This window comes from Macaca thibetana, chromosome 14, assembly GCF_024542745.1.
Source record: "Macaca thibetana thibetana isolate TM-01 chromosome 14, ASM2454274v1, whole genome shotgun sequence".
Classification (NCBI taxonomy): domain Eukaryota; kingdom Metazoa; phylum Chordata; class Mammalia; order Primates; family Cercopithecidae; genus Macaca; species Macaca thibetana.
In genome coordinates this window covers 62,494,673-62,511,035 of record NC_065591.1, presented here as the reverse complement: position 1 = coordinate 62,511,035, position 16,363 = coordinate 62,494,673, and the positions used below count along the sequence as shown (strand labels likewise).

The following is a 16,363-nucleotide window of genomic DNA, read 5'->3' as shown; positions in this document are numbered from 1 at the left end:
AGGAAACTTACATTATTGTCTCTTCTCCCTCATGGATATTCAACCTCGCTCTCTCAAATGAATCATTCCAAGCATTTATCATGTTCAAGTCCCTTTCCATATTAAAAGCAACAGTGGTAACAACCAGTATAAATCTGTCTAAACTCATATTCCTTCTGTCTCTTTCCATTAATAGTCAAATTTCTTAGAGAAGTTATCTATAACTTATTTTCACTTACACATCTCTCATATAACTCTTCCATTATTCCAGTTTAGTTTTGGCCTTGGTGAAACTACCAAATAACTTTTACTATACATCATCAGGAACCTCTCTGTGTCTGAGGTTTTAGTTTTTATCTTCGCTTATTTCCAAACAACATTTAATACAGTTGACCACTCTCTTTCTTGATACATTTTCTTCCTTTGCCCTTTGTGGCATCACACTTATGGTTTTCTTCTTATATCTCTGCTTACTTCTCAGTTTCCTTTGCACATACATTCTACTCTGCCTGGTGAGAGAATATGGTGCAAAAAGGCCTCAAATCAGGCCTCTAATTCCTACACAATTAATACTTGTATTTGCTGCTGGTCTATAAAATTTGAGTTAGTGGCCTCTAATTCCTATGCAATCACACATACATACACACACACACACACACACACACACACACACACACACACACCCCACTTACTTTGCCATTTGTATATCAGTGACTTAATTTGTATCTTTAGACTAGACTATTGGGCTAGTCTAGAGCTCTAGGTACATAGGTCCAATGGCCTGTGTAACCCAGACATTTGGATGCTTCCAGCTCACAGTGTCCAAAAATGAAACTCATGATTTTTATGCAATTATATTCATCATTCATGTTTCATATATCAGTTAATCTCACCACCACTTATTCTGATGTGCAAACCTCAAACCTAGGAGTGAATCTTGGCCTTCTCTTTTTCTTCTCTTAACCTTCATATTTAATTCCAAATAAAGTTACATAATTTCTACTGCTTTTATAACTTTGATCCCATATTTTTCTTTATTTGTACCACTACTTCCCTAGTTCAAGCCACAATAAATTCATCTGGACTATTTCGATAGCCTTGTAAGTGGTAAATTTGCATGCATTATAGCTGTAATTCAATCTATTCTCTGCAACACAGTGTAAAACCATCTTTCCAAAGGCAAATGTGCTCATGTCAAAACCACTCTTTCCTCTGTCTAAAATACTGTTAATATTTCCCAACTTTTTGGTTGAACCCATTTCTATTTTTAGTCTTCTCTTCAACCACAGGCTCCTTGCTTACTGACTTCTAGTCCCACTGTCTTTTATTTTATTCCTTGATTTCACCATACTACCTCCTTCTACAAGCTCTTTGGAGACATGGTTTTTTATGCCTAATACTCCTTCTCCTAAACATTCTTTCCCAGTTATTATTATTATTTTTTAACATTCGGGCCTCCCCTTAATTACTGTTTCTTGAGAAAAATCATTCCTTACACCTTAGGGCAGGTCAGATACCGTTATTGTATACATTTATAGAACCATCTATTCTTTTTCGTTTGTTTGTTTGTTTGAGATGGAGTCTTGTTCTGTCGCCCAATCTGGAGTGCAATGGTGTGATCTCGGCTCACTGTAACCTCCGCCTCCTGGATTCAAGCAATTCTCCTGCCTCAGGCTCCCCAGTAGCTGGGATTACAGGCGCCCACCACCACGCCCAGCTAATTTTTACTATTTTTAGTAGAGACAGGGTTTCACCATGTTTGCCAGGCTAGTCTTGAACTCCTGACCTCACATGATCCATCTGCCTTGGTTTCCCAAAGTGCTGGGATTACAGGTGTGAGCCACCACGTCAGGCCAGAACCATCTATTCTTAATTCACTTATTTAGTCATTTTCATAGGCAGAATTCTAAAATGGCGCTACAGAAATATCCTGCTCTGGTTTCCAGAACCTTTGAATATTATGAGATGTCACTCCTGGGATTGTGTTATATGCTGTATTGCACAGCTGGATCTTTATATAGGGATATTATAGCCCAGTGGGCCTGGTCTAATCACGTGAGACCTTAATAACAAGACATTTCTCTAGCTGGTGACAGAAGAAGTCAGAGATATTCAAAGCATGGCAAGGATGTGATGTACTGTTGCTGGCTTGATGATGGAGGAGCACGTGAGAAGGAATGTGGGCAGCCTAGGGAGCTGAGGGACGCCAACGGAGAGCAATGGAAAAGTGATCCCAGTGGCACGGCTTCAAGGAACTAGATTCTGTTAATAACCAAAATGAAGGTGGAAGCAGTTTCTTCCCCAAGGCTCCCAAATTAGAACGCAGTTTGCTGAAACTTTTATTTTAGCCTTATGAGAACCCAGCCATACTTCTCATAAGGCTAAGAAGCTCTCACCCATACTTCTGACCTTCCGAATATGAACTAATAAATGGGTATTGTTTTAAGCTGCTTCTTTTTTTTTCCTCTGCAGCAATAGGAAACTAATGCAGTCACCAAATACCTTCTTAGTGCTATTAAAATAAGTGTGAACCCAGCACTCAGAATGCAATGGAGAACAAAGGTGGTTTAAACACTTCTCTCATGGAGTGTACAGTCCCCTGGGGGAAGAGAAGCCTAAATGGATAGTGCTTAATGCTATTGCAAATGTATATTTCTTTGTAAACATTTAATTAATGTGTATTCCTTCCACAAGGATCAAGTCTGGTTTTGGTAGCATTGTGTTCCTGTCCATCATGTAACAGAGTGTCTGGCTCACAGGAGTCACTCAAGAAAAAATAAAAGAACTATTTGTTAATGCATGAAGAATAAAATGCTCCAAGTCAGATTGCTGATATGAATGAGACAGTTGTGACAGAGTTTGAGTAAGTTTTGGTTTCCTGACTCTTAAGCTTGTGTTCTTAAACACTGTAACATAAAATCCTACTTACCCAATGCAGACACTACAGACTGAGATCTTGTGAAATCGACCTCACACATAGTGTTGTGGGACAATCAGAGATAGGAGAGACCAAACAGAGTGAGTTCAGGAAAGGTATTTATTAAAAGGTGATCACCTGGCTCAGTAGGACTAGTGTCCAGGAAAGTCTGAGCCCTGGACAAAGAAAGCAGCCACCTTCTAAGCAGTCAGTGGCCAGGAGCTACGTGATGCAGGAAGCATACTTACAGAAGCGAGAACAAAGCCAGTTGATCAGTTTTTTACATTTGTCTATAGTACATGTTCTACATCCTTGGGAAACCATGTTTCTGTATCAACCTTGTAACTTTGCAGCTGCGCTGAGGAGGTGAAGGAGGAACTCGCTGAGCCTCAAGGAAAGTGAAACTGGTGAGTACAGATAAGGCTCGCTGAGCACAGAAGGAAAAACAGGAAGTTAGTATTCTTCTCTAACTTAAACTACGGGGGGGCTACACTGCACTTAGCTTTTGAAGGAAAACATAAAAATTTCTTGGCTGTCTTTGTACTTGTAAAATTCATGAATTCCTTCTTCAGCAGTAGGAGGGGTAGTAGCATAGGTGAAGAGAAAGACACACATGTCCTTACAACTTCACCTTGTAAGAAGGTGCATTCCAGCAGACACACAGAAACAAATCTTAGTATTGTATCCCCTAAAGCCCTTTTTCATTTCGTTTTTTCAACAAGAACCCTTTATGGAGTCAAAGTACTTATATCACTGAGGTGTGAAGGTCATCACTTCCAGCAAAAAGGCCCAGGAGACCCCCTAGGGTGAGAAATTAGGGAACTTTTCTTTACTAAGAGAGAATACTTAATTTAGCCAGTCAGTAGTATTGCATCTCTCATACCTTCAGTTCATCTACCCAACATAGCTGAAAACCTTCTCACAATGTTTACAGTTACTTTTATGTATTCTTTTCTCTGAAGGATCAAAAGCTCCCTAGAGGAAGATGTCTCCGAATTACATCTTAAATTAAACAACTCATTGCTTCATCTCCTGTTCAAAATAATTTATCATTAAATCTTCAAGATAATTATTCAAAATAATTATTGAGCATCTGCTGTTCCACCAACAGCACTAGGCACTGAGTATATGTTGGCCCCCTTGGGGCTTACCATCTAGTTGAATGACAGACTATTGTATACATGCAGGAAGCAAACACAGTACCTTGAATAATCTGGAAAGGAGAATTAATAAGACAGGATTTTCTGAGAAATTAGGTTTATACTTTATTTGAAATGAGACACAGGCATGGGGGGAATGAGAATGTTCCAGGCAGCATAAAAGGTATCTGGGAAATCTCTGAGGTCAGATAAGAGGTTAAACTGATGAGTCTTCTGGCTCCAGTTTTGTTCATATGTCCAATGCACTTCTAATCTGCAATTTATACTACTAACTTATAGTAAAAAAATAATGATTTTTAGGTACTAGATACAAACCAAACAACTGAGCATAATATGCACAGTCCTATATAATTTGGTCACCTACTTCTTCATCCCCTACCACTCCCTTTTCTTACCCTGTGCCACAGCCGTGTCTATAAAGACTTAAGCGGTAGAGACATAAAGAAGTACAGGAATGCAAACCTTTTCACAAACACTCTTCTTTGTTCAAAACATGGAGTCCTTTTCATGTTGCTCTTTTTTTTCTAGATTTTTCTCTTCCTTATTTAATTCCTACTTTGCATAGAAAAATTCTGAATTTTTCAAGGTGAAATAAAAATTACTATCTTCTTTGTGGAAGCTTGCCATACCTTCCCAGGCATGTTCTGTCAATGACCAATTTGTAATCTCTAGCAATCTTTTGAAAGGAACTTTATTATGGCACTTATTGGTTTATACTCTGGTTGTGTCTTTACTTGCCTTTTTCCTGGCACAAGGCTGTGAGCTTTCGGAGACAAGGGAACACGTTTCATTTATTTATCAGTCTTTCATCCTCATCACTACTTTCTTACAGAGTAAATGCTGAACACAAATTTGTAACATAAACAAACCTTATGGATTTCCCACAGTCTTAGCACAGATTAGGGATTTTCAGTGCTTGCTGGGTCTAACAGGTTTCTGTAAGGCTATAGCAGTCTCTTTAATGTTATCCAGGCCCTATAATATTTTGTAATTTCATCAACCTTGGCTTCTCCCCCGCAGCATCCTGAGCATGGCCTCCCTGATGGGCTTGGGCTTCATACTGTAAATGATGGGATTGAGCAACCTAGGTACACATAGGCAACAAGAGCATGTACAATGTGGGGCAGGTGCCTCCCAAAATGGTGGATCATAGACATGGTGATACCTGGAAGAAGAAGACAAAGACAGCCAGAATGTGGGAAACACAGGTGCTGAGGGCCCTGATGCACTCCCTGGGAGCGGCCAGACCCATGACTGTGTGCAGGATGAAGGTATAGGACAGGATGATGAGCAGGGAGTCTATGCCCCCTATAGATACAACCACATAGAGCTCATAGCATATATTGATCCTGATGTCAGCACAGGCCCACCTCATTACATCAGGGTAGAAACAGAACGAGTGGGATAGGATGTTACCACCAGGGCAGAAATTTAGACACTTAACCAGAAATGGCACAGGGAAGAGGCACAAGGTAGCTCGAGCCACAATGGCCAGCCAAATCCTGATGAGGACATTGTTTGTGAGGACAGCTGCATAGCGCAGGGGGGTGGAGATGCCACAAAGCAGTCAAAGGACATGGCCAGGAGCACTGAGGACTCCACCACAGAGATGGAGCGCAGGAAGAACATCTGGACCAGGCAGGCATTGAAACCAATGAGCCAGTAGTCAAACAAGAACACAGCCAAGGTGGTAGGCATTGTGGACAAGGTGTGGCCACATCGGTGAGCACCAGCATGGACAGGAAGTAGTACATGGGCTGGTGCACGCTGGGGGTCCTCTTCACAGCCAGGAGAATCAGGCAGTTCCCAGGGGGGCCACAGTGTACACGGAGGAGAAGGGGATGGTGAGCCAGCCATGAATGGCCTCCAGCCCTGGGATGCCAATCATGAGAAAAGCAGGTGGTTGGAAGAAGGGGATGTTGACATAGGACTGGGAAGGGAGCATCCTAGGGAGGCAGCTGAGGGCTCTGGAGAGATGTGAGCTCTTCAGTCTGAGCAGATAGAAGGACATTGACAGGACACCTGTCGGTAGAAAGACACTTATTTGTGCTGTGTAGGCTTTTTCATTGCTTTCCATTGTTCTTAGCCCTTGGTCTGTATTATTAACTCTTCCAGTAATATGCAGACATTAACTAATATGCCCTTAAATGAAATTCAAGTCTTAAGGGATAGTGTCACTCTTCCCTAGTTAGCAAAACATGAATGATAATGGTAGATAAAGAATTTAGTTTTTTTCACTCATGTTTATTTATTTTTTAAAATTGACATGAAAATATGTGTATTTATCCTGTACAACATGAAGTTTTTCAGTATATGTACACTGTGGAACCGTGAAATCTAGCTATTTAGAACAAGCATTACCTCATACATTTATGATTTTTGTGGTGAAGATCAGTTAAAATTCACTCTCTAAGCATTTTCTTTCTCTCCCTCCCTCCCTCCCTTCCTTCCTCCCTCTCTTTCCTCTCCTTCCTCTCTTCCTCTTTCTCTCTTTCTCTCTCTCTTTCTTTTCTTTTCTTCCTTCTTTTTTGAGATACGGTCTTGCTTTGTTGCTCAGGCTAGAGTGAGTGCAGTGCCAAGATCATAGCTCACTGCAGCCTCAAACTCCTGGGGTCAAGCAATACTCCTGCCTCAGACTCCTGAGTAGATGGGACTACAGGTCTGTGCACCCATGCCTAGCTAATTATTTATTTATTTTTGTAGAGACAGGATATCACAGTGTTGTCCAGTCTGGTCTTGAACTCCTGGGATTGAGCAATTCTCCCACCCCAGCCTCCGAAAGTGCTGGCATTACAGGTATGAGCCACCATACCTGGCCTTAGCATTTTCAAGAATAAAAGATGATATATTGTATTATAGAATTTGGTTGTTGTTAACTATACAGTTTATACTGCTCTCACTTTAACACACAGTGTCTTCACTAAATTAAAGTGTTTGCTAATTTTATTTAAGATGTAACGCACACTGTCAATGCTCATAATTATCATCATCACATCATTGTTGTTTTTGTCCTGGTCCTTATTGTTATTCCACTGAAAATATATGTTTTGCAGTATTCTAAGTGCTTTCACAGTAATTATGTCATTGGAGTCTCACCATTACTTTGCCAGGTATACAAAAAAGGAAAACCTTTTTACTAACGTGAGTGGAAAGAAATGCTTAAATCTATCAAAGAAAGATTAAAACCGCAGCCTTCCCCATAAAACAGCTATTAAAACTCCATCGTGGCCAGGCGCAATGGCTCACACCTATAATCCCAGCACTTTGGGAGGCCCAGACGGGTGGATCACCTGAGGTCGGGAGTTCGAGACTAGCCTGACCAACATGGAGAAACGCCATCTCTACTAAAAATACAAAATTAGCTGGGCGTGGTGGCGTGTGCCTGTAATCCCAGCTACTCGGGAGGCTGATGCAGGAGAATCACTTAAACCTAGGAGGTGGAGGTTGTGGTTGTCAGGCCTCTGAGTCCAAGCCAAGCCATCGCATCCCCTGTGACTTGCACATATACGCCCAGATGGCCTGAAGTAACTGAAGAATCACAAAAGAAGTGCAAATGCCCTGCCTGCCTTGCCTTAACTGATGACATTCTACCACAAAAGAAGTGAAAATGGCCGGTCCTTGCCTTAAGCGATGATATTATCTTGTGAAATTCCTTTTCCTGGCTCATCCTGGCTCAAAAAGCTCCCCCACTGAGCACCTTGTGACCCCCACTCCTGCCCGCCAGAGAACAACCCCCCTTTGACTGTAATTTTCCTTTACCTACCCAATCCTATAAAACGGCCCCACCCTTATCTCCCTTCACTAACTCTCTTTTCGGACTCAGCCCGCCTGCACCCAGGTGAAATAAACAGGCATGTTGCTCACACAAAGCCTGTTTGGTGGTCTCTTCACATGGCCATGCATGACATTTTCGTGCGTGCGTGACAGTGGTGAGCCGAGATCGTGCCATTGCACACCAATCGAGGCAATAAGAGTGAAACTCTGTCTCAAAAAAACCACAAATAAAAAAACCTTCTGTGTGGTGTGTGTGTGTGCAAAATACTGACATTCTCTAGTAATCAAGTCCCATCAATGAGAAAGTTTCAGGGTAAGAATGAAAATAGGTAGTAGGAACGTTTTGGTAAATGAAGTGACGATTTGATTCTTACCGGGTCACTAAGAACTGTCAAAGATATGGGGTCTTTCTGTGTCTTGCCCAGAGAATATTGACCAGGTCACTGGATGCCCTTGCAATTCAGGCTACAAATTACAAGAATCATTTCTTCACTCCATTGACTCAACATTTCCCAGAATTTAGGAATGTCAGACAAATATTTACTTCAGTCCCTTAGCACACCCTTCCTGAAGTCTTTTGTCCTTGAATGTGCCTCCCCCTAAATCACTTAACACTATTGTCTTTCCTAACTGGGAGGGCCAAAGCTGCAGGCCTAAGGAGCCTGAGGTTCTCCCCTAAAGTTAGAATTTCCAAAGACACCTGTTAAAAAAACAAACAACCGCATCAAAAAGTGGGCAAAGGATATGAACAGACATTTCTCAAAAGAAGACATTCATACAGCCAACAGACACATGAAAAAATGCTCAGCATCACTGGCCATCAGAGAAATGCAAATCAAAACCACAATGAGATACCATCTCACACCAGTTAGAATGGCAATCATTAAAAAGTCAGGAAACAACAGGTGCTGGAGAGGATGTGGAGAAATAGGAACACTTTTACACTGTTGGTGGGATTGTAAACTAGTTCAACCATTATGGAAAACAGTATGGCGATTCCTCAAGGATCTAGAACTAGATGTACCATATGACCCAGCCATCCCATTACTGGGTATATACCCAAAGGATTATAAATCATGCTGCTATAAAGACACATGCACACATATGTTTATTGCGGCACTATTCACAATAGCAAAGACTTGGAATCAACCCAAATGTCCATCAGTGACAGACTGGATTAAGAAAATGTGGCACATATACACCATGGAATACTATGCAGCCATCAAAAAGGATGAGTTTGTGTCCTTTGTAGGGACATGGATGCAGCTGGAAACCATCATCCTTAGCAAACTATCACAAGAACAGAAAACCAAACACCGCATGTTCTCACTCATAGGTGGGAACTGAACAATGAGATCACTTGGACTTGGGAAGGGGAACATCACACACTGGGGCCTATCATGGGGAGGGGGGAGGGGGGAGGGATTGCATTGGGAGTTATACCTGATGTAAATGACGAGTTGATGGGTGCTGACGGGTTGATGGGTGCAGCACACCAACATGGCACAAGTATACATATGTAACAAACCTGCACGTTATGCACATGTACCCTAGAACTCAAAGTATAATAAAAAAAATATATATTAAAATAAATAAATAAATAAAACATGAATCATGCCTATGTCCTGAATGGTATTACCTAGGTTTTCTTCTAGGGTTTTTATGGTTTTAGGTCTAACATTTAAGTCTTTAATCCATCTTGAATTAATTTTCACATAAGTAGTAAGGAAAGGATCCAGTTTCAGATTTCTACTTATGGCTAGCCAATTTTCCCAGCACCATTTATTAAATAGCGAATCCTTTCCCCATTTCTTGTTTTTGTCAGGTTTGTCAAAGATCAGCTGGCTGTAGATGTGTGGTATTAATTCTGAGGGCTCTGTTCTGTTGTGGGGAGGGGGGAGGGATAGCATTAGGAGATATACCTAATGTAAATGACGAGTTAATGGGTGCAGCACACCAACATGGCACATGTATACATATGTAACAAACCTGCACGTTGTGCACATGTACCTTAGAACTTAAAGTATAATAATTAAAAAAAAAAACAAAAAAACAAAAAACATGAATCAAAGATATAAATTTAGGCTAGTTTCAATGTTCTGTGGAGTCTGTTCTACTAATACTACTAACGTTATTGTCTGATGCTGGGCAAATAAATTTACTAATGTATCAATCATTCAGTATCTCTTATGTTCCAGATATTAGACTCTTTACATTTTTGATTGTAAATAATACATCTCTGCTTATGAAACAATCATGCAAGGTAGATATTATCATCTTCTTAAAAAGATGGCAATAACAATAACAATAATAATATTATTATTTTCAAACAAATAAAACTAGAGAGAGAGTTTGAGTTCTTCCAGGCCAGTCTAGATGTGACAGTACAAATTCAAATTCAGGTCTACTTCAGTTAAACCTTTCAACAGTCTCAAACTGTCTGCATTACACTAGATGCTAGAGATTGATAAAATGTGGGCTGCTTGGAGCAGATTAGCTGGAAGTCCCTATTTTCTTCTAATGTTTCATGGTGACATGATTTAGGGCTCTGCAGATGCAGTGTTTTCCTATTTCTTTAAAACTCTCTTTACTCAGTATAACCCTTTTGGTTCTTCATACTATTTGCCTTTTATTGTGCTAATTGTCTCTCCATTTTTTCATTTTCTTTTTACTAATTGAAGTTACATTTCTTCAAAAACCTCATTCAATCCTAATGTCCTGATTTTGGTGATTTCCAAATCTCTGCTCTTTTTTTTTTTTTTTCAGGGACAATCAATGAATGAGCAACTGAATACATTATTGAATAATGATTTCTTTATTTATATAATCCCCTTCCTCTTTACCCCAAGCCTTGATAAAGCCTCCTGTAGTGCCCATGTTCACAACTTTTACTGTATAGTTTGCTTGTAGAAAAGATCAATGACTCCTTCAGATTAATTAAATTAATTGTTATTTTCAGTCAGTCTTATTAAGAGTTACATAAGGTCAATCCAGAAAATAGTCTTTTTTGTCGTTGGTAACATAAATCAGAATACAGGGTAAATTCTGGACTCTGCATTTAACTTTTGGGAATCTAAGGATAAATCTTCCTGAAGTTAATGTGACATTTCCCTTTCTTCTATCCTGCATTGATTTATCTGTTCTCCAGTGACTCACAAATGCGTTATCCTAGAACTCTCTGTTGTCTCCTAGTTGACATGCAGGTCCTCTGTAACTCTGGATATTTGATCTATTTCTCCTGGATGTCGTAGAAGGATCAAAATGCTAAGTTTGGTTCAATAGTAGAAGAAGCTGAGCACTTAAACATGTAACTGTACAGTACCTCTTAGAACAAGTTGCCAAAAATTTGTGGCACTTTGTATAATCAAACTAAGTTCTCTCTTATCTCTAGATAATGGTCTTTTCATCAATTTTCATGTATTGTAAATATTATAGTGATATGAGAGGCCTGACACAAGTGAGGAATTCTGTGTATTGAAGTGAAAATTTTTGCTTCTGTTTTCTTTCTTTTCTATAAATACCCATTCTAGTAGCCAGCTTGGATTACCATGTTTCTTAGTTCCCATGGATTCAGAAAGTTTAAAGTTAAATCTCTCAATTCTGGAAAGTAGACCAGGTTTGGTTTTCTGCTATTATATCCAGGACAAAAAAGAGTCAAACCTATTTAAAAATCATAACTCTTCCCAGAAGAAGGAGGAAAAATGTGGATGATTTTTAACTTATGTTTATTTTAATACTCTAAGAAACTTTCATGACTGTATGTGTCTGTGAGAGTCAAAAGGAGTGACTCAACATGTTTTATTTCCTCTACCTCAAAGTCAAGTGCTTTCCTTAAAGGCTCTTCTTATCCAAGAGAATATGAAAAACAATCTCATGGCGAAAGGTGACATCTCAAGCAAACATTCAGATCATCCCCATGATGCTACCTGAGATGGGATCTTAAGCTACCCTCACAGAGTTACCCTACTTAGAGAAACCAAAGGGTATCAATCCCCTTGGTCACAGAGTCTAGGTTTCTGAATAATGATCTGAATTGAGAAATCTCTGCGTTCAGGAACATTGCCTCCTTCCTTACTCTCCCTCATCTAGGGGCATGTTCCTGCCATCTATGGAAGTCCAGGCCTCCTCACTCCTTTCCTGCTTCTGACACCTGCTCATCTCTCATCCCACTGGTTCCTCCTTTTGGTGGTAGCTGACAGAGTGGGGATCTCAGACTCATTGAGCAGGCCCCTTCCCTTCTAAATAGTGCAGAAGGCATTGTGTCCAGGCCCCGTGTTACTCACCCTGCTTGTTGTCAAAGCCTTCTTCACCTCTCCACATCCTGAAGGAGCTCAGAAAGGCTCTGAAGCTGACATCCCATCTTTATACGCTTGGCTAGATGCCCTGGTGAGGTGCTGTTCCCCAGGGATCCCTGGGGCCCAGGCCACCCAGGAGATTCTCTGTTAACTTGTTCTTGGGCAATAGAAAATGACTGGGGTGTGTGTGTTGGGAAGGAGAGTTACATTTGAGCAACTGAGCTATGGAGCAGAGGAGAGAGCTAGAATCATCATGTCTGTCTCTGTGCTCAAGGTATAGCATTTCCACTCTGCCACACCTGCAGGAAGCTTCACTGGGCACTTCATTCACTTGCTTTACTGTGCTCCTCAGTGACATCGGCTTTTCCATTTGGAGTCACAGAAACCACTTTGTAGCCTCTCTCAGTGACGGCCTTTTAGGTCGTCAGGTCAGTGGTGTCTTCCCTCCACTCCATCTTAGCCCCCAGGGATGGACATCCAGGTGAAGCAGCCCTACTTCTGGTGTCTACGGCTCATGGGCACTGTGGGAGCTCCATTTTCTTCAATAGCAGATATGAATCAGGCAATCTGAGGGGCTAGATGGGGAGAAAAGGGCCCTGAAACAGGGAAAGATGAATGTAGCCACCAGGTATGTTTATTGGGAGCTCTCCAGCTCTTTGTTTTTTATCTTTAGAGAGGCAGAGAGTCATTCAACCTAAGAATTTTTCCTTGCTGTCTTGCAGATCCCCACAGGCCTCCCTTCATTCTTATAATGTGACCTAAATTGAAAACATGAAGAGGCCTCATGGGCTGAACTGCAGAAACAAATTAAGTGAACATTTATATTTTCATACATTGGTTTCTGAATCCTGTTTCAACTTCCTCACTTCCCAGATTTCTGTCAGTGCTCCTGCCAGTTAGGAAAGTGCCTGCCTGAGCAGTCTCTTTGGGAGGACTGTGTAATAAAGTTGTTCCTATCCCACAGAACCTGGCAGAGAAGAAGGATGTGTAATTAAAAGTAAATTCCCTAATATTATACACTCAGGCAGTAGTATGAGGCCAGAGGAAGGCCATTCCTGAGCAAGGAAGTGCCTTTTTGGATCGAGGGTTGCCCATTGGTTCTCCCCCAGTGTAGTGCTACCTTTGGAACATGGTTCCTGGCAGAGAATTGCTTGGTATGTGGTGTGCCCTTAGTAAGAAGGTGTTAAATAAATGAATGAATACATTCCTGAAGCCCTCTTGTGGACAATCCCTCTGCCCAATAATGAAGGCATTCATTGTGAGTCAGGCTTCAGTGCTGCCCTTGAGGAATTAGAATATGAGGTCAAAGCAAAGTATAGTGTGAATAGCACTTGACAACTCTCTAATAGAGGGGTGTACAAGCTGCAAAGCATGTAGAGCAGAGAAGAGCAAGGAACAGGAAAGAGGGGACAGAACCTTTTATCTCCTCCTGGGAGGACAAGGGTCTTCTAGATAGATGGAGAAAGTAGTGGAGTCCTAAAGCAGTAAGGAAAACTGACATACCCACTCCTGAGGGCTGTAGGGTTATTGATGGGTATTGAGGGCTGTAGGGTTATTGATGAGTCCATGCCTCTGCTGCCTATATTTGGATTCAAATGGGGGAGGAGTGCTAGACCCTGCACAGAGAGAGACTCATTTCGGAGCAGTTCCATAGACCCTACGCTCCATTCTTTCTCTGTTATCATTCATGCATCTGTTGAAACTTTATTTGTGGTGACCTTTTATGTGCCATGCCTAAGTTAAGCATTAGGCATACAGGTATAACTAAAACATAGTCCCTAGCCTCAAGGATTTCACAGTCTTATGGTGCAATTATTTATAATTACAATATAGTGTGTTAAGTGCATGAGGGAAGCACAGGGTGTTCAGGGGTCACAGTTAAACCTCCTGACTTGGCAAACCCCCTGTTCCAGTCTCAATGGAAATCACATGCTAGTTAGGAGGAAACATAATTATTTTGCTTCCTTTGCATTCTAATTCTGCATTCTTAACACCTGCCAATCAGCTTATCCTGTTTGTCTTGAGACTTCCCCCAGCATTTGGTGCTTATCTAGTAATTATCTGAGAGACTGTCTCATCTTTCCTGAAATATAGGACGATGGAGGATTCTGGCATGAGGGATATATATACACACATACATAGATATATAATTACATACATATACACATATAGTGTGCATCTATATTAAACACATATACACATACACACCTATGTATTTCTACATGCCCATAGGTATTTCCCTACTCACACTTTTAGCCTTTATACATTTCAAGTCTCTGAAAAAGTTGAAAGAATAACATAATAAAAACTTGTATTTTCATTACTAGATTGATAACATATTTTTCACAGTTTTTCTCCTTTTGTCTCTCTCTCTCCCTCCATCTCTACAGACACACACATCTGCCCACATCCGTGTATGTTTTTATTTTTACTCTCTCACTTGAATGTAATTTTAGACATTATAATCTTTCTCAATCAATATTTAATATGCACCTTCTAATAACAGATTCTCCTACATAACCACAATAATATTTCAAACCTAAGCAAATTATACTAAAGCTAATAATATAATCAATATATAATACATATTCAAAATTTCACAATTGTTCTAATAATGATGGGTTTCTGTTAATAGTTGGTTGTCGTGTCCCTTTAATCTTTTAAAATTTAGATTGATTCTAAATATATACGTGTGTATGTATAGGTATATATGTGTGTGCGTATATATATATGTTTGTGTATATATATATACTTCCCCCTTGCTCCCCTAGATGAAGTCTCACTCTGTTGCCCAGGCTGGAGTGCAGTGGCACAATCTTGGCTCACTGCAGCCTCCACCTCCTGGGTTCAAGCAATTCTCCTGCTTCAACCTCCTAAGTAGCTGGGATTACAGGCTTGTGCCACCATGCCTGGCTAATTTTTGTATTTTTAGTAGAGACAGGGCTTCACCATGTTGGCCAGGCTGGTCTCGTGATCCACCCTCCTCAACCTCCCAAAGTGCTGGGATTATAGGCCTGATAAATTTTTTATAACACTGCATTTTTAAAAGATTCTAGGCCAGTTTGTGTGTGCATATGTGTAATGTTCCCATATTCTAGATTTTTCTGATGATTTCCTCATGGCTAGATTTAGGCAAAATAGTTTTGGTAGTAATTCCATATATGTGATGTTGTTTTCTTATTGCTCACATTAGAAGGTACGTAAGTTCACAATGTCTCATCATCGATTAAGCTAACTTTGCTCATGTGCTTAGGGTAACAATTATCAATCTTATTTATTATAAAGGTACATTCATTTTTCTTATTTATAATTAAGCTGTACATTGATACATTGAGATTATGCAAATATTCTGTTTCCCAACATCCTTTAAACACTTATTTATCTTAAATTATGTTAAAAACTACAAATGGCGTATTTCAAAATCTATAAACTTTTGCATTTATACATGACATTCCTCTGTAGAGAAGAGTTTTTCTTTTTCTTTTCTCTCTCTCTGTTTTGAGTATCACTATGGACACATACATTTAAATAAACCAATTTGTAGGCTGGGTGTGGTGTCTCACGCCTGTAATTTCAGCACTTTGGTCAGCCGAGGCAGGTGGATCACGAGAGATCGAGACCATCCTGGCTAATACGATGAAACCTCGTCTCTAATAAAAATACAAAAAATTAGCCAGGCGTGGTGGCATGCACCTGTAGTCCCAGCTACTCGGGAGGCTGAGGAGGAGAAATGCTTGAACCTGGGATATGGAGGTTGCAGTGAGCCAAGATCGTGCCTTTGCACTCCAGCCTGGGTGACAGAGCGAGACTCTGTCTCAAACACAAAAATAAAAAATAATAAAAAAAACCCAATTTGTTTGCTGTATTGCTGTCAAAATTATTAATACTTTTTAGTATTCCAATTTTTATTTAACTTTTATTTCCATTTTAGGGGTACATGTGCAGGTTTGTTATATTCGTAAATTGTGTCACAAGAGTTTGGGGTACAGATTATTTCATCACCCAAGTAATAAGCACAGTACCTGATAGGTAGTTCTCCAATCCTTACCCTCCTCGCACCCTCCATACTCATGTACACCCCACTGTCTGTTATTCTCTTCTTTGTGTCCATATATACTCGATGTTTAGCTTCCACTTACAAGTGAGAACATTCAATATTTGGCTTAATGTTCCTGTGTTACTTTGCTTGGGATAATGTCCTCCAGCTCCATCCATGTTGCTACAAAGAACATGATCTC

The 16,363-nt window shown here is 40.3% G+C and overlaps 1 protein-coding gene and 1 pseudogene across 1 annotated transcript in view; both read right to left on the bottom strand.

The window, feature by feature from the left end:
• Window positions 1-16,363, bottom strand: part of RHOG (ras homolog family member G) — a 1,041,648-nt gene that overhangs the window by 675,697 nt on the left and 349,588 nt on the right. The window lies entirely within an intron of this gene.
• LOC126935143 (olfactory receptor 51I2-like) lies at window positions 5,053-6,001 on the bottom strand (annotated as a pseudogene).